At 36.8% G+C, this 19,657-nt stretch overlaps 1 non-coding gene across 1 annotated transcript; it reads left to right on the top strand.

Moving 5' to 3' along the window:
* The first annotated feature begins 689 nt into the window (after positions 1-689).
* Positions 690-773, top strand: LOC116482809 (small nucleolar RNA SNORD11). Its single transcript, XR_004252072.1, has one exon. It is a non-coding gene; the product is annotated as a small nucleolar RNA SNORD11 (small nucleolar RNA).
* The last annotated feature ends 18,884 nt before the right edge of the window (positions 774-19,657 follow it).

Genomic DNA, 19,657 nt, shown 5'->3' with positions numbered 1-19,657 from the left:
ACCATCGGACCCCGCAATCCCATTACTCGGTATATACTCAGAGGAATAGAAATCATTCTACCATAAAGATACATGCATGCAAATGTTCATTGCAGCACTATTCACAATAGCAAAGTCATGGAATCAACCTAGGTGCCCATCAACAGTGAACTGGATAAAGAAAATATAGTATCGATACACCATAGAATACTATGCAGGCCTAGAAAAAGAATGAATTTTTGTCCTTTGGAGCAACATGGATGCAGCTGTAGGCCATTATCCTAAGCAAATTAATGCAGGAACAGAAAACCAAATACCACACATTCTCACTTACAATGGGACCTAGACATAAGTATTCACGGACATAAATATGGCAACGAGATATGGGGACTCGTAGAAGGGGGAGGGAGGGAGGCAAGAAAGGGTTACAAAACTTACTGTTGGGTACTATGCTCAGTACCGGGGTGACAGGATCATTCATACCCCAACCTCAGTATCATGCAATATACTCATGTACCAAACCTGCATATGTACCCCCTGAATCCAAAATAAAAGTTGAAAAAGAAAAAAATAACAAATGAATGTACTGTGAAGAAGAGAAATAAATTCACTTTCTTTGGCTAGAAATTAATAATAGAACTAATAATAAATATCTGAACTTGTACACTTTATCTCACTCACAATAAGATTGGCTCTTAAGAATACGGTCCTGATTCAACTATGATTTTTATTTGTTTGACTGATTTCCTTTTGGATAATGAAGGCATCTTTAGTCACCATATCTTCTGAGACATTTGTGGAAAAAAAAATTTTAACAAAAGAATAATGGAAATCTGAAGGCCTGGCATGGTAGCTCATTCCTATAATCTCAGTTCTTTGGAAGGCTGAGACAGGAGGATCGCTTGAGGTCAGGAGTTCAAGACCAGCCTGGGCAATACAACAAGACCTCGTCTCTGCAAAAATAAAAAATAAAAACTATCCAGGTGAGGTAGCACACATCTGTAGTCCCAGCTCCTTGGAAAGTTGAAGCAGGAGGCTTGCTTGAGCCCAGGGCTTTGAGGGGTGACCTGAGACAGGATTAATGGCATCAAACTGAATATAACCTGTTCGGAAAACAGAACGTTTTAGCATTTCCTCTCACTTTATACTTGACCACAATTAGAGGATGCAAGTTGGGAAATCTCCATCATAGTTTCCCTGGGGAAGCAAAAGGATATAAAGAATGAAACAATTTACATAGTGAGATGATGAGAAGAGTAAGAAAACCATGCAGAAGCCCTGAAGTCTCAGAGCTACATCATCTTTGCGAAATGGCATTATACGCTAAGAAAATTTTGAGGCTGAATTTCACCCAGTATCAGGTAAAACCAAAATTATTTTAAACAGTGATTATCAACGTATACAATTAATAAGATTAACGATTAATATTTGGGTGTCTTTATTTTGTTCTAGTCTTTCCCCCAGAACAGTATCACCATTCATTATAAATTGGTTCATGGATATAATTTGTCATTTTAACATGTAATTTTTTGTTGTATTTATAAAATTTGACAGTATGAGGAAGTGTGGGTTCTAACACTAGTCTCAGTTAACTGTGGTTATAACCATATCCATTCATTTGGACCATGAAGTGTTGTAAAGCTGTCAATCACTATGCACCTGTTGATAATGTATCTGAATTGCAGACCCAGCTTGTGGGAAGAGGAGAAGTATCCATATTTATTTGCTTGGCAAACCCAAAACTCAGAAGAAATACCAATAGTCCTTATAGAAATGCTATGGCTGTATATCTAGCGTGATACTATAAACAAATAGGTGATTACCTAAAGCCCGCATAGCCAACAGGACTGTGAGAAATAAATTTGGAGGTGAGATTACATGGCTGACTTGGATCCTCTAGGGAACATACAACTCTCACAGAATTATGCAGTGAGACTTTGAGTGGTAGCTTTGGAATAACTAGTACTTCCATTTTCGACACTTGGCTATTTTAAACCTAGCTTTCTCTGATACCAAATGCCTGAAGGGTTCCACAAAAACATTTAACATATTTTAAATGCAGTAGCTTTACAAATACTTGATAATTTAAATTATAAACTTCAGATACCCTTCATAACTCCTTCACAGCTCTGAATTCCATATTGTATCTGGTTTTGTTTTATATATCATCTGAAATTTAAAGACACTTTCATCAATCATGTTTGAAGTAAAATAATTAATGAAATGTACACAAACAGTATTCTCTAAGGCACTTCTAACCAGTCATCACGGATGGCATACAACATGTTTCTTAAAAGTGGTATGATAGCATATTATTCTAAATTTGGTTACTCCCAGAGAGTCTAAAGGAACATTACCAAAGGATATAGCTCAATGATTATGCAGCCTCAAATAACTGAATAATTTCGTTACGATTTAACCCAATAAAATCACTGTCCTAAATTACCATATACTATGTGGCTTTTCTACCAAGAAGTTCTAAGGTGCATGGGATAAGTGTGAAGAAGCAGTCTTATGTACGGCATATTGTCCCAGACCTCTAAGCCCAATTCGCCCCCGAATTCAGTACTTAACTCTGCTGAAGTATACTGAATCCAAAATATTGACATCCTCATTTTTAAAATCCCCATAACTTAATATCAATAAGCACATATGATGAGTTATGACACAGCAATCTAGTAATTCCAAGGCCAAATTCTTATAGCAAGCTATGCATATTTCTAATACTGATACTCACTCCTGTGTTTTGCATGCTTGACCTTGTGCAGTAACTCTTTAGCGCAAGGTCAAGCACCTCACTATGTTGTTTCAAAAGAAGAATCCATTAGGCAAATTGGGCAAAAATTTGTTGGAGGAAACAAACAGAAGCAGAGTCTGAGAATGGTCTGAATGGAAGAGTCATGGTTGGAGTCAGACAGCAATGAGAAAACCCAGAGATCATGAAAAGGGCTGTGCCTACTCTGATCTAAATAAAACGAGGTTTCCTGACTTTTAAGAAAATCTGCATTTTTAGCACCATTATTTTATTCACAGAATACTACATTCTAGATTCTTGAGGAATGACCAATACTCCTCTCCCAATTTTCCTATCTGTGTAACTCACCAACTTGACATAATATACATCAAGGAATTATTTTTTCAAACAGTAAATTATTGATCCAGTGACCAAAAGAAGTTCCTAAAAGAGTTTAACATTCACTCAAGGAGTAATTTGTTATACTGGAGAACCATGGAAGAACTTTCTAAATCGGTGTGATTTACAGAAATACACATTTTGTATTTATATTGTATGAGCTGAAAGTACCACGCTGGCAATTCACAGAAGCTGTCTTTAGAAACAAAGTGAAGTGTCTCCAATCAATTCCTGCTAACACACAGTAATGAGAAGCAAATCACTCAGTCACCAGCACAGAAAAATAGATTACAATGGCCCATATTCAATAGCCCCAAAACAAATTATAAAGGGCTAAGTAGGGTGGGGTGAGGCTCAGTATTGGGAGGTTTGTTTTTCATGAAATGATGGTTTCATCGTTATTTGGGGTGCCAACTAAAACTTGTGTGGCCGAGAGGCAGAGATCATTTCCTGTCCAGCCACTATTCTATTCTGCAATTCCATCCATTTCAGGAACCTCTCCTAGCAAGCTGTGAGCCTTTCTTCTCCTGGCTACAATGCATCCTAGAGTTGATAACAAATTGCAGCTCTTTCACAACCCATAATATCTTTTCAATGACCAAAGCAAATCCATACTCATGTAAGTGTGCCTTTTCCTAGGCGAATGCTGAAGTAAGTTACACACAGTTAATTATACCAAAGTCTCACCTACACAGTTAGAAGCCGCCATTATTATCTCCTCAGACTGCTCCAAACTCAACAACCTCAATAAGTTCTGTTTCCCAGTCAACCCTCTAATTGCTTTTGTTGTTGTTGTTATCTCATTTTCTCTGGATCCCATCCAAATTCTGTATTTCTTAGATCAATAATACGGTTAAAATGAGTCTCACTACAATAGCAGTCAAAAGCAACATGAACTATGCTGGAGGAATCACTTCATATTTCCAAAGCCTGCCTTTTAGAGCTTGGATTGAATGGCGGGCGTGTGTTATTGACTGTTACCTCATATTTTAGGCCTTACACAACCATGTTTATATACAACTTGACTGAAAGAATCACATAAGCTTGCATTCAAGTTCCATTTGCCTACCCCAAAATGCTTTTTCAAATTCATCCTTAATGAATTAGACTTTACATGTCAATTACAATATCAAGCTTAATAATGTATTCAGTTTCTAAGGATATTTAAATGTTAATTAATTTGTGTAGGGTCCTAATGTAAGTTGGTATTATGCACATTAAGGAATATATATGTCTTATTTATACATATACCTAGTTGGATAAAATATAATTCATTTTTAAAAAACTAAGAGTAGCCAAAAATTAGACTCATGGAATCTTATAGGTGGAAGAACAGTGCATCATATTGTATTCTTTCAGAGACTTCAGTCTAGTTGCCTTAGTTTTCAAACAGGGAAGACAGTAAACTCTGTGATTTTAGAGCATATAATTCAGCCCACCTTGACACAGATACTATAAGCTTGACACAGATACTGTAATAAGAAAATAATTAAAAATATAGTCAAAGATTGCTCAGATTGTGCATTAAATATATTCATCACATAATTACAAAGGAAAAAATTATAAATCCCCCAACTAAAATTTCCAACTGGAGTCAGCCACTTTTTTTTAACTTAACGGAAGGAAATCTTCCATATGCAAATATTCAGTGGATTGAATATTGTATATCATATGGACTACAGTGGAAAAATCTGAAAGTACGACCTCAATCAGATGATCAAGGTTGACAACATCAATAGTGATAGGTCATGTTGATAGCATGTACACCTGATGTGATGAAAATGTCACTTTACCTGTTTGGTCTTCTTCCCCAAAACCCACAACCTCAGTCTACTCCTGAGAAAAACATTATGCAAATCACACTTAGGAGGCATTCTTCAGAATATCTGACCATTAATCCTCAAAACTGTCAAGGTCATGAAAAACAAGAAAAGTTTAAGAATCTGTCATAGCCAAGAGGGGCCTAAAAAGATATGCTCACTAAATGTAATGTGGTATTTTGGATGAGTCAGAACAGAGAAAAAAATCAAGAAAAAAAAAAGAAAATTTGAACATAGTATAGACTCTAACAATAGTGTATCAACATTGGTTTCATCAGCTTTAATATGTACCAAGATAATGTGATATGTTAATAATAGGGGAAATTGGGTGTAGGGTGTATTGAAAGTCTCAGTACTATCTTCACAACTATTCTATAAATCTAAATATATTCTAAAATGAAAAGTTTATTGAAATATTAAACATGTACACGCACACACACACACAGTGCATTTCACCACTGCTACAGATTGACATCAACACCTCTCCTCGACAGCAAACCCTTAAAGTAAGAATGTTGTTTTATTCATCTTTGTATCTCCTAGAAATATTTAGGCCATGCCTATTAATTCTTACAGAATAAATGTCCATGGAATTGAAAGAGAAGATGATCTAATGTCCAGGGTCAAGCTGACTGCACAGTAAGAAAACAAAAAATTCTGTTAAGATGCACTTTTCCCACTCCTAGCAATTATTGCAGAATTTATTCTTACCTTGAGAGAAAGACCCATAATGGTGGATTGAAATTGGGGGAAAAAAAGAAGAAAGAATGAATACAGGGTAGCAGCCATGCCACTAACAAATGCAACATATAGGAATCTGTCTCTTAACTTACAAAAGTACCTTAAACTCCATCACTTAGTGCTTCAAAGTCAAAAGAAGAGAAACATCTTAAAGAAGATAACACATATACTTACATTTGAAGGTTGTTCTGAGGATTAGAAGAAAAATATACGCGAACGCCCTTTAAAAACCACCACACGATCAAATAGCAATTCCTAAATTTCCCCAGAGGTGGAGCACCTGAAAGTCATAGTGGTCCTTGGAGACCAAAATGAATACTGATGTACTGAATTGCATTAGAGGAACCATTTTAATGGTAAAAAATATAACAATGTGATGCAGAATGATATAACCATTAGTATAATTCACACGCACACACACACAAATTAAACTTAGTTCAATTGTCTCCTAGTAATTTTTGCCATTATTATGCATCTGCTATTTTGTGATCCTGTTTTCCTGTATCCTCTTGTTAATTGTGTGTCTTCCCCACTAAACTATTACCAAGTACCCATGTCTTGTTAATTCTTGTATCTTGAGAAAAATAGATTTGGGCACATAATAGACATTTATTCAACAAATATTCCTGGAGCACTTACTGGAAATCATGAGATCTAGTAAACAAAAGATTAAGATTCCCATTCTTAAACTACTTACATGCTAATTCTAGCAGGCTAAAAGGCTAGGAGGTGATAGATGCAATGGAGAGAAGCAGAGCAGGATAAGGGGGAATGGGAGTTAGAAGCAGGTTGTAGAATTAAGCAGAGTGGTTGCACTGTGAATGTGAGATTTGAGCAAAAACTTGAAAAAACTAATGATTTCAACCAAGCACATATCTGGGTGCTAAACATTCCAGGCAGAAAAATAGGGCACTATCCCTAGGTGCAAGCTTGCCTGTCATGTCAAAAAGCAGCCAGGAAGCCAAGGTGCCTGGGGCAGTGTGAGTGCAAGGAAGAGGAGTAGGCAAGGCCAGGATGATCAGGCCAGGTAGGGCCTTGTAAGCCATGATAAAGACTTGTGCTTCCCTCCACAGTGAAATGGGGAGTCACTGTAGAGTTTTGAGCGAGAGCCACATCATCTGAGCTACATTTTTACAGGCTCACTCTGGCTGCCATGTGGCCACTACGTGGTGGCAAACACAGAAGCAGGAAAGAGACCTGTTCAGGGTGGTTGCCATAATCTGGTGGCTCAGACCAAGGCAGTAGGTGTGGCCATGATGAAAATTAGTTGGATGATAAATATATCAAAGTACAGCCAAAAAATTTTATGATGGATTCAACAAATACTCCAAATGGATAAATATTGGGCAATATTCATTAGCAGGCAATCATCATCAAGTACCAAAGGCTTAATAACAATTTATGGGCAAAAAAAACCACTTAAAACAAAAACTATTTGTAAAATTAGCATGATATGTATTAAACTTATATTATGTAGACGATGACTAATTATTTTATTTTAGCCTCAGAACATTGACACCCAGCTTACTGACCCAGGGTTTTGGGGGGAGAGAGTTTGATAACCACTAAGCTACCTACATGTGTGAATGTTGATACTGATACTGAAACTAATTTATGACAGGTGCTGTGAGGGGGGTATCTCACCTGTTCAAAGAAATATCATTATCTGATTTCAGCCTTACACTGGAGAGTATGTCAGAGGCAGCCAGGTGGAAAGGCTTGCCGTGCTAAGCCCTGGAGTTGGCTCTGCTTAGTAATTGATACCATTTTCTGGCACTAATTATTTTTATAAAGATATTAGCAAAGCAACAGTAAAATTAAAGGGCTTCATAATCCTCAGCACTCATCATCAACTTCTGAAATATGATTGCATGTTAGCTTTTACTGTTACTATACAAAAGCACTTACTCAAAGATAGGGAGGACAAACTCTGTTGATAGTAGTAAAGGGGAGAACTATTGCCTCTTTCCAGACTGTGGCATCCCTTTTCCCAAAGCAACAGGAGTTAGAGATCTCCTGAATCTCCTTTTTGCTGAACTTGGCAAGAAACGGGTAGGTATCTTCCAGGGTTTGTGAGCAAAATATGTCCCTAGAAAGGTTAACAAACGGGTGAGAGGTGACTCCTGTATTCCTTCCTCATTCTTCTCTTTTTACATATTTCTTCCCCCTGCTTCCGGTGGCCTCCCAGGGATCCCAGCCTGCTCATAGGAAATTAAATGAGGTTAGTGATTAACATTTCAAAGTGAATTTAAGTCACCACTTGCCCTCTGTCTGGGGAATGCACGTCACAAGCTTAATTTGTGGAACAGCAGACTTTGTATCCGTCTTAGCTATCAGGTAAGGGTGCTGTTTTATTTACTCAGGGGATCTGGGGAGCATAGCATGTTACCTCAGGGGAGAGGAGGAGGATTTTGCTAGTTGAGGCATGTCCAAGCTCCCCAGATCAGCTGCCTAGCAGCAGCAGCCTTCCCTGCCTCATCCCAGGTCATGCTGTGAATATGAGGATACCAGTCCCATGACACAGCTAAATCAGAAATCAAGAGACTAGTAATGTTTGCTGGACCCCTAATTTTCTCTTTGTAAAATAGTATCACTCTATAGACACCCTGCCTCACAGGGCCTTTTTGAAGACAAATGAAATAATGTCATCTCTTCAATGCAAGCCTGTCCCGCAACAACTCAATGAAAGGTGCTATGTATAATGACCAAGTTCTCTTTTCAGCTGAATTTAGAAACTCCAGATTACAGTGCTTCCTATGTTTATTCACAGTGGCATCTAATTTTGCATAGGAAAGTAAGGCCTAGGCATTTGCATTTTTCCTCTTGGTTCCACTCTCCCGGCCAAGAAACAACATGAAGAAGGGTCTTCACTGGCCCAGAGCCCCTGATAGGATTCCATTCATGCCCGCCACTCACTGACAGAGAAAGCCCCCCGCCAGAAGGCTCCGCTCTCATAAAGAGCTCTGCCTGATTCAGGAAGACGTGGCTTTTTGTTCAGTACCATAGGACCTTGTGTGACACTCCACGGCCCGGGCTAGGGGCTGTCACAGCAGTCTTTCACAATTCAAAGAGCAAAAGAGAATAGCCTGCCTTTGAGCGTCAGAAATGTGGGAGAGGCAGGAATCAAATCATGAATAAATAAATAAAGACACCAACAGCTGTGATATTTAAAACAGACAATCACTATAACAGCAAATGACAACCCTGCAGCCTACAGAATCTGCTAATAAACTGTCTGCTGTGAATGTTATTAAAGATAAACTTATGAGCCATGATTATTCAACCATTAAACCTAAGTGGAAATCAAAGGAAGATGTGTGTCAGATGATGTTTTTGGTGCCACGTAGCCTAGGAAAATTACTCATCAAATCTGAATCCTGATCTCTCTGTCCTCCAAGGATTGGTCCCTTGAATTTTTGGCACTGTGTGCAGAAGCTGTCTTTTCTTTTTGCCTTTAATTATAATTTTAGTTTCAAATGTGTGGCTTTTTTATTTCCAATAAGTTGTTGTGATAAACACATCTCATGATCCGTGGAATAAAGGGAGCGCCATTCAATTCAGCAGGGGCGTATCTACAAGAAGGAAAGAAAATAAGACTTTCCCCACAGCCAACCTGCTGACCAGACAACTTTCGGCCCTGAGGGACCGATGCTGAAGAAGCTCTCAAGAAGTCTAGATTGTGGGGAGCTTTGTCAATATATTAGCTAATTTAACTGAACCAGAATTTAATTTCAATTCAGTAGTCATCATATTCACACTTCACTTTAATCTCAAGCTCTACTGTTAATATTACAGTCAGCAACACGGTTAATAGGAAGAGTGGGCCTGATATGGTGGTTCATGCCTATAATCCTAGCACTTTGGAAAGCCAAAGTGGGAGAATCTCTTGAGGCCAGGAGTTCAAGACCAGCGTGGGCAACATAGCAAGACCCCTATCTCTACAAAAAAGTTAAAAAAAAAAAAAATTGCAGCTGTAGTCCCAGCTCTTCAGGAGGCTGAGGTAGGAAGATTGCTTGAGCCCAGGTCTGAATTCAAGGCTGCAGTGAGCCATGATTGCAACACTGCCGTCTAGCCTGGGTGACAGAGAAAGACCCTGTCTCAAAGAAAAAAAAAAAAATAGGAAGAGTGGCATATTATGGAAGAAACAAAATTATACAATAAGATTCCTATATGAGCATTTTATTTTGAAGACATAAAAGGATGACTTAAATGAAAAATAATTTTCAGTTAATGTCCTGAAGAATATAATTATATGCAGGATGCAGAACATAGTGAAATCAGAGCTACTCAATCTGGTGGTTTTTAAGGAATGGCCTCCAAATGTCTGCTTGATATTCATATTTCCTAGGCATTCTGAATTAGGAATTTGAAATAACCTTCAATAATGAAGGTGACAGTTTTTAAAAAAAAAACACAATATTAACTGGTGAATATGTACAACCTATACTGGTAAGAGGTTAAGGGGATAAAGAACGTGTAAGAGGTTAAGGGGATCAAGAATGAATAAGATACCTTTCTGTCATCCTGCATTTGGTGTTTGATTTTTAGTTGATTTTTATCCCCTTTCTACTTTGCCCACTTTAACATCTCCGTGTGATGTAGAAGAGATTTCGTGATGTTGGGTGTCTCCTCCTCTGCATTCTCATGTATGTAATAAATATACCTGCTGGAATACATATTATGCACTTGACAGACTTTGAAAGAGCAAATTAATAAGTGGACTAAGTACTTGGATGCTGGCCTAAATCTCAAATTCTTCCATGCTACACCGTAATTGGGAAAAATAAATAAATGTGGTATTTATAGCACAAATGAAAAGGAAGTGAAGAGACCAAGCAACAGCTGTGTACAAATACTGAGTACCATGGTACTGTGTACAAGTACCAAGTACCATGGTACTGTGTACAAGTACCAAGTACCATGGTACTGTGTACAAGTACCATGTCCAGGTAGGAAAAAAGCCCACATAAAGCCCAGATTGGGCATTCAGAACATTGATGTTGGAACTGCAGGGTAACACAGAAACTACACAGAGTGACATTGGCCCTGGATCTAGGAGGCCTTCAAGAAACTAAGGCAGTAATTCTCACATGTGGCTTGATATCAGAACCACCTGAAAAGATTTTGTTGATAACATTTTGTGTTATAGCACCGATTACTATAAATAATCTCGATTACTACCCCTATGTCTAGGGTTAGTAATAGCCCCTAGACATAATGCAAAGGTTTGGATTGATAGTTTATTTTATATTAAAGGGTAGCAGCGGATGATCAGGAAAACTCCTGCCGCAACTATAGTGCTGGAGTGGAGTCGATCTGAGACTGGGGTTGGGCCTTCTATGGCTGATGGAAGTCAGGGATGGAGTCTGAATTGAGCTGACTTTCCTGCTGCTGGTAAGAGGAGGCTAATTAATGGAAGGGAGTTGGGGTTTTTTTTCTTTAAATTCAAACTCCCAGATCACCTCCCCAACCAGTTAAATAATATGGGAGGGCCCCAATAAATCCGTTTCTATATTTGAGAATGACTGCTGAACAAGCAACATAGCCTCCACCTGACTGTCATCTACTCTGTGAGCTGCTTTGTGAGGGGAGTGAAGTCCCTTGGAGTAGCCCTGCTACCATTATTTCTGCAAAAACAAGGTTAGCCTAAACATCCATCTAGTAACATAACTAAAAGAATATGCAGAATGAAGAACTCAGTGATAGGCTTAATCTCTGAATATCATAAAATGAAAGTGGAGCCAAAATAAACCTCTTTAGTTTCAATGCACAAATGCTACAATATGGTTGAGGAAATAACCAAGAGATTTTCTTTTATACACTGGGTATCTTTATAATGAAAGTTGACTTGAAAGAACTAGAGCTATATGCTGCATTTAAGAGACTCTCCTGCTCCCAAGGATCCAGCAAGAAATCTGAAATGTTTTCATTTCGTGACTTGAGAGTAGAGTGCGCCCTGGTCTTATGACAGATGTGTTTCTTAAAATTTGTGCAAACTTGGAATCTTTTCATTAGTTGAAATGATGGGCTTGCTATCTAAAGAAGACATAAAATAGCTTATTTTTTGAATTAAAAAATATTTAGAGATCCTAAAACCACCTCCAAATGTGTCTGTTTTAGTGGGTTTTTACACTGCAGAACTGCATAACGGCTATCATGTTATTATGTGGGCTTGGGTATTATGCTATTCTCAAACACAAAATCGAATATAACAAAAGTCTGCTGCAACCTAGAAGGTATTTAAAAATGGTTTGCACTGAAATTTTGGAAATAAGAATACATCTGATTTATGCGAAAGCCAAGTTGCTAAAAATGTAATTTAACAATTGCTATTATGTGCTAAAATCAATAATTTTTAATGTGGACACATTAACATTTTGAAAATGAAAAAGAGTGATTTATATTTTATAACAAAAATTTAAACAAATATTTATAACAAATATTTATACAAATATAACAAACTTTCAGAAATACGTTTCTCATAAAAACTTATTTATATGAAATTAACTTAATTGAGTAACTTAATTGTATCCTTCTTACTACTGTAAGAGTTTTTTTTTTTTTAAAAATCATATATAGTAAACTGTGCAATGAAGCAAATATTTACAATATCATTGTCCCCATTTTACAGGTGGAGGAAGTAACTTCAGGGAACTTAAGAGTTCTAAGATTACACACAAAGTCAATAACAGAGGTAGAAATTCATTTCACATTTTCTGGCTCCCAAGTCATTTCCATCAGACCGTGAATGCAAAGAGACTGCTTGCAAATGTTAATGAAGTATTTATTTTTGCTCCATAGAAAGTAGAGCCAAAAATGTCATGTTGTAGGTCCCAGAAGTGAATTCTCAGCTAAAAATAGAATTGCCATGAATTTTCGTCCAAAATTTAGAGTATATTTAGTTCAAAAAGTCAGCAATAATGTCCTTTTTGCCTACAGTGGTTTAAGAAAAAAATAAGTTTCCTAACAAAGTTCTCCTTTGCTTTGAGCACATCACAAGTCAATTGCTCATTGGGTGAAAAGAAAGAAGAGACACATCACCTGAGGTGACTGTTTGCACAAAAAGCATTATAATGAAGAAGCAATTATAGCATGTGTATTCATCTGTTTTAAAACTACTATAAAGAACTGCCTGAGGCCGGATGCCCAGGTCAGGAGATTGAGTCCATCCTGACCAACACGGTGAAACCCCGAAAAAAAAAAAAAAAAAAAAATTTAGCTGGGCATGATGGTGTGCACCTATAATCACAGATACTCAGGAGGCTGAGGCACGAGAATTGCTTGAACCCAGGAGGCAGAGTTTGCAGTGAGCAGAGATCGTGCCACTGCACTCTAGCCTGGGTGACAGAGAGAGACTCCGTCTCAACAAAAACTGCCCAACACTAAGTAATTTATAAAGGAAAAAGTTTTAATTGACCACAGTTCAACCTGGCTGTGGAGGCCTCAGGAAACTTACAGTTATGGTGGAAGGCAAAGGAGAAGCAAGGCACCTTCTTCACCAGGTGGCAGGAAGAAGAATGAACGCAGGAGGAACTACCAAACACTTATAAAACCATCAGATCTCATAAGAACTCACTCACTTTCATGAGATGAGCATGGGGAAAACCACCCCCATGATTCAATTACCTCCACCTGGTCTCGCCCTTGACCCATGGAGATTATGGGGATTATAATTCAAGGTGAGATTTGGGTGGGGAGACAAAGCCTAACTCTATCAGCATGTTTGTGGGAATCCCTCATCTTAACATCATAGGTGAACAAGGTGGGTGTCAGATTCTTCTTACTGAATAATGGGTTGGGTGGAGTGGAGAGGTGGGCAGGAAAAAATTAAGACCTGCACCAGAGCCTGCCACCTTGCCTGAGCTATTTGGTACATGATTTAGGGAACGTGCTTATTCTCTACCTCTTATGTTTCCTTTTATACAAGAGACTATGTGTTAGTATCACAATCCTGGTCTCCCTCCAATCTTCTGCTCTACTCTTGGTGATTTTGGAAGGAGAAACAGGACAGACATACCTGGAGCCTTCCTCTCCTCTTCATCTTCTGAGTGGGCCTGCCACAGAGATGATGGGCTCCTAATTGTGCTTGACTGTGTCTAAGCCTGTCCACTGAGAGGTCCTATCCCCTCACTGGAGATGTCTCAGGTTGATTCTCTGAGAACCAAATGATGAAAGAGAAATTATTAGCCTTTGGAATTTTAATAGGGGTCTTCTTTCTTAGTTGGAGACAAGGCCAAATTTCTTATGTCAATTTCTAAGGCCACGTAAGTTACATACAAGAAATTAATGCATCCATGTTTCTCATAAACTTTCACTTGGAAAATAGTATACTTAATCTAAAACTTATGAAGGATTTTGGTAAAGGGTAAGTATCTGCTCAAACAGGTATGGCGACCATTATATATATAATCATATCTGTAGAGCCACAACAATTCATCCATGGTGCTGGAACAGCTAGATAAAAATATGTAAATGAGTACATTTGGGCCTGATCTCACAAGAAAACTTAAGTGGAAATGGATCATAGACCTAAATTTAAGATCTAAAACTTATAAAATTCTCTTAAAAAAACATAAATCTTTATAGCCTTAGGTTAGGCAATGGGTTCTTAGATATGACACCAAAAGCACAAGTGACAAAGGAGAAGCAACACCACTTATAATAGTCAAAAAGTGAAACCCAAACATCTATCAACCAATGAATGAATAAAATGTGGCATATTGATTCAATGAAATATTATTTAACCATAAAAAGGAATGCAATACAGATACACGCTATAACATGAACGAACTTTAAAAACATTATGCTAAGAAAGAGGCCAGACACAAATGGCCATATATCATATAATTCTACATAATTCTTATCATACAAAAATATTCTATATTTAATATAATTCCATCATGTATTCTATGAAATGTCCAGAATAGGCAAAGCCATAGAGACAATACAGATTAGCGGTTTCCATGGATTGGGGGTATTAAGAATGGATATGTGATAGCCAATAGATATGAAATTTCTTTTGGGTGTGATAAAAAAAGTTCTAAAATTAGATAATGGTGAGGGTACCACAACTCTGTAAATGTACAAAAAACAACTGAATTATACAACTTAAAAAGGTGAATTTTTGTGGTATGTGAATAAAAGATTTCAATAAATCTGTTATAAAAAACTGCATTCATAAGTATTTGTAAAGTGTGTCACTGAAACAACATGTGAAGGTTTGTTGCAGGGATATATTGCATGATGCTGAGGTTTGGGCTTCTATTGAACCCACCACCCAAATAGTGAAGAATGGTATTCAATAGGGAGTTTTTCAACCCTTCTCCTCTCACTCTCTCCTTCCTTTTAGAGTCCCCACTGCCTACTGTTGCCATCTTTATGTCTGTGTGTACCCAATTTTTAGCACCCATAAGTGAGAACATGTGGTATTTTGTTTTCTACTTCTGTGTTAATTCGCTTGGAATAATGGCCTCCAGCTGCATCCATGTTGCTGCAAAGGACATGATTTCATTCCTTTTTATGGTTGCAGAGTATTCCATGATGTATATGTAGCAAATTTTCTTTACCCAATCCACTGTTGATGGACACCTAGGTTGATTCCATGACCTTGCTATTGTGAATAGTGCTGTAATAAACATGCAAGTGCAGATGTCTTTTTGGTAGAATGATTTATTTTTCCTTGGGTATATACCCAGTAATGCAACTGCTGGCTCAAATGGTAATTCTATTTTTGGTTCTTTGAGGAATCTCCAAACTGCTTTCCACAGGGGCTGAATTAATGTACAGTCTCACCAACAGTATATAAGTGTTCCCTTTTCTCTGCAATATCACCAAAAAAAAAAACTGGCTTTAAAAAATTTTAATAATAACCATTCTGACTGGTGTAAGATGGTATCTCATTGTGGTTTTAATTTGCATTTCTCTGATGATTAGTGATGTTGAGCATTTTTAAAATATGTCTGTTGGCTTTGTGTATATCTTCTTTTGAGAAGTGTTTGCCTTTTTTTTTTTTAATAGAAGACGGAGTCTTGTTATGTTGGCCAGGCTGATCTTGACCTCCTCAGCTCAAGTGATCCTCCTGCCTTGGCATCCCAAAGTTAAAGGTGCTATTTAAGTTCATTATCGATTCTGGATATTAGACCATTGTCAGATAGTTTGTAAATATTTTCCCCCATTCTGTAAGTTGTCTGTTTATTCTGTTGATAGTTTCTTTTGCTGTGCAGAAGCTCTTTAGTTTAATTGGGTTCTAACTGTCAATTTTTGGTTTTATTGCATTCGTTTTTGAAGACTTAATCATAAATTCTTGGCCTAGGCTGCTGTCCAGAAGAGCATTGCCTAGGTTTTCTTCCAGGATTTTTAGTTTGAGGTCTTACATTTAAGTCTTTAATCCATCTTGAGTTAATTTTTTTACGTGGTGACAGGTGGGGGTTGAATTTCATTCTTCTGCATACAGCTAGCCAGATTTCCTAGCACCATTTATTGAATAGAGTGTCCTTTCCTCATTGTTTACTTTTGTAGACTTTGTCAAATATCAGTTGGTTGTAGGTGTGAAGCTTTATTTTGGAGTTCTCTGTTTTGTTCCAAAATCAGCATACAAAAAGCAGTCGCATTTCAATACACAAATAAAATTCAACCTGAGAACCAAATCAAGAATGTACCTTCATTTACAGTAGCTGCAAAATAAATAAAAGACCTAGGAATACATCTAACCAAAGAGGTAAAAGATCTCTGTAAGGAAAACTACAAAACACTGCTGAAAGAAATCACAGATGACACAGAAAAAATGGAAACACATTCCATGATCATGGATTGAAAGAATCAATATTGTTAAAATGTCCAAACTGCCCAATCTACAGATTTGACATCATTTATATCAAATTACCAATGTCATTTTTCATAGAATTAGAAAAAGCTATTATAAAATTCATATGGAGCAAAAATGGAGCACAAATAGCCAAAGCAATCCTAAACAAAAAGAACAAAGCCAAAGACATCACATTTCCCAACTTCAAACTCTATTACAAGACTACAGTAACCAAAACAGCATGGTAGTGGTACAAAAATAGACACAGACCAATGAAGCAACTGTTGAATAGGACATAAATCAGCAAGGAAAGAAATAATTCACCTGAATGCATCTAAGAATACTAATAACGCACGGAAACCTGATCATACACATCTCCTAGCTTTTTGGTAAAAGCTCTGACACCTGAACCATTTGTACTCAAAAGTGACTTTGAGAGTCTCTGGTTTAGGGCAAATTGCATGACAAAACAAGTATGTTTTACATACAAGGCATACAAAAGGCTTAGTCTGTCATTCATTGTCTTACCCTGTTAAGCCAATCTACCCAAGCTTATCTACCAATTTCCCTATTTAATATTCTTTGTTCAGAACTGTATGCCTCAGTATTTCCCATCCATCTCATTATTTACCACCTGTTTGTTTGTCTTATGTTGTTACAGTCCCTGAAACACCGTATCTTATGGGTCACTTCTACTTACCTTTCAAAGCCCTTCTTAAATGCCATCAACTCTATGGAGCCATTGTTCATTTTCTTCAATTAAATGTGTTTCCCTTCTACTTTGCTTCACAGTTTACTCTGTTTCATATTATTTGTAAGTTTATAATATTTTCTGTTTTTCTAGAAATATCTCAGTGGTTGTCCAATGAGTGAGTCAGTGAGGATGGAGATTGCCCTTTACTCTGCAGCATTTGGAGCATTGAAACTTGCTAAGGCAGGCTATAAATGTTTGTTGATTAGACTGGACTATTTGCAGATTTACGGTTTTTCATCTTCATTTACATGTGTGGAGATGGAACATTATGTTTAATTATTTGACATTTTAAAAAATCAGTACTTTAACCTATTGAATTGTCCCTTCATACTGAATTTACTAAACAGGAACATCATGTATATTTATATTAAATATAAATATATTAAATTTATATTTATGAAAATATAAATTTTCATAAATTTATGTTTATGAAATTTTTAGGGTGGAAGATAAAACATGTTTCCTACTATAGCAACATTCATTTTATTCAGCATCGTGCTGAAAGAGAATCTTCCAGAGAGAGAATCTTCCAGGTAAGTTTCCATAAAAGCTTACCTCTTTGAGTTCCAGAATTTTAAATTTTTATACATTTAGAAATGAGAATTTTATGAAATTGCACTGCATGTATTGATATATGCAAATTCAATATATTGATATATAGCAAGAGAGCTATTTAATTGGAACAATTTGACCTTAAGGTACCCTTTTATTGAGGAGTTATCCTCAAAATCATTGTACCATATTAAGCATAGAACCACAATTATCACTTATCACCTAAGTTGACTGCAGACCTTTGAACTGAAAGGTAAGTCCACTGAGCTGCCTGCCCATGACCTATATGTCTTTATATCCCATTTGCCACATATTTCTTCATAGAATGTCATGTCTCTGAGAGCAGGGGCGGCACCTTCCATTTCTCTGTGCCAGTTTTATCGTGCTTCCATGTGTGCAGAACACCAGTTTTTGCTGACTTTCATTTTATAAAAAGAAACAAATTACCCATTAAAAGGAAAATCCTGCTTTTCAAAAGGTTGAATAATATAGATTTTTTAAATTTTAAATAAAAATCCAGCTGGTTAAACTGAAGCCATTGAAAAGAAGCTTAATTGAGGAATATTTTTTGGCTCTGAGCCCATCATCTTTTCATTTGATTGTAAATTGGATACAATTTTATTCACTTCAAGCTCTTGTCTTTCAGTATTTTATTCCACTGAGACCAGTAAATAAGTGTTAATAGTCATGTTGAGCTCAGTTAGACTACTTCCTTCACTTAAATTACCCATTTTGGTTGTATTATTGCCAGCCAGCATTTTGCTTGTTGACATTTTTATTGAATGATTGTGCAAGAAATGTTGATACCTTCATATATTGTTTTGACCCTTCACTAATCTTTTTTTATCTGTCATTTTCTTCACCTGAAATATGCTCTTCTTCCCCCATGCTTTTATCATCCATCCATGAAAGCATGCCCTTTTATTCTCCTATAAAATTATGTCAACTTGTGTCCTTTAAGAATCTTTCCAGAGGATGTAACCTCTTATCTTTAAGGTAATACAAGCCAAGCAGATGCTGTGATTCCTTGATGGAAGAGAGTTTTATCTTCTTTCTTTGTCAAACATTGTTTTGTTTTTCAAAGGGAGTGGAAGACAAAATTGTTGAGGTGTGGAAATGTTCAAAAGCAATAAATAATTGCTTGTAGAAAAACCTGCATTTTCTAAGCTTTATGCTTTGTCAATTTAAAGCATTTGCTAAGGAAAGCAGCTGTTAAGTAATATCAACAATTGAGATCTGTTTTTCATGCCCACATTCTTTTCCCTCCAATTTCCATTTGCATTTCTATCTAAGTTTAGGACTTGGAGTCATGCTCGCAATTCAATCCTTTATTGCCCTCAAAATATGAAATATTCAGAATTTAATATATTTTGTCATATACTATATGTAGGCAAACAATGTGGAGAAACAATGATGAACATATTGGAGATACTTTCAAAAGGCTGAATAGAAGGGGAATACAACACAAGAGTGGGCCTGGGTAGAGACAGGATGTGCCTTTCTTGTGGAGCTTGGGGTTTCTCTTGGGTATCCAAATAGAGAGATCCGAAATGCAGATAGACATACCAATTTTTCTCTTAGAAAAAATAAATTTTGATAGACATATAATAAACATGTATTGATTACTTAGCGTATACCAGGTACTGTTATAAATATTTTATGTCCATTAACTCATTTAATCTGTACAATATCACTTTAGTTTAGAAGACATAATTATCTTTGTTTTCAAATTATGAAACTAATCTCAAACTCAGGAAAGTTTAACAATTTGCTGAATGTCACAGACAGCTAGTGGTCTAGTTGGCATTCTAAGTTAGGCAGTCTCCAGAGTGCACACTATATTGTGCATTTTCTCTGTTTCACATAAGAGTTAT

Source organism: Hylobates moloch, unplaced genomic scaffold (assembly GCF_009828535.3).
Source record: "Hylobates moloch isolate HMO894 unplaced genomic scaffold, HMol_V3 SCAFFOLD_14, whole genome shotgun sequence".
Lineage (NCBI taxonomy): Eukaryota > Metazoa > Chordata > Mammalia > Primates > Hylobatidae > Hylobates > Hylobates moloch.
The sequence above is the reverse complement of the archived record's forward strand: the minus strand, read 5'-3'. Positions and strand labels throughout refer to the sequence as shown.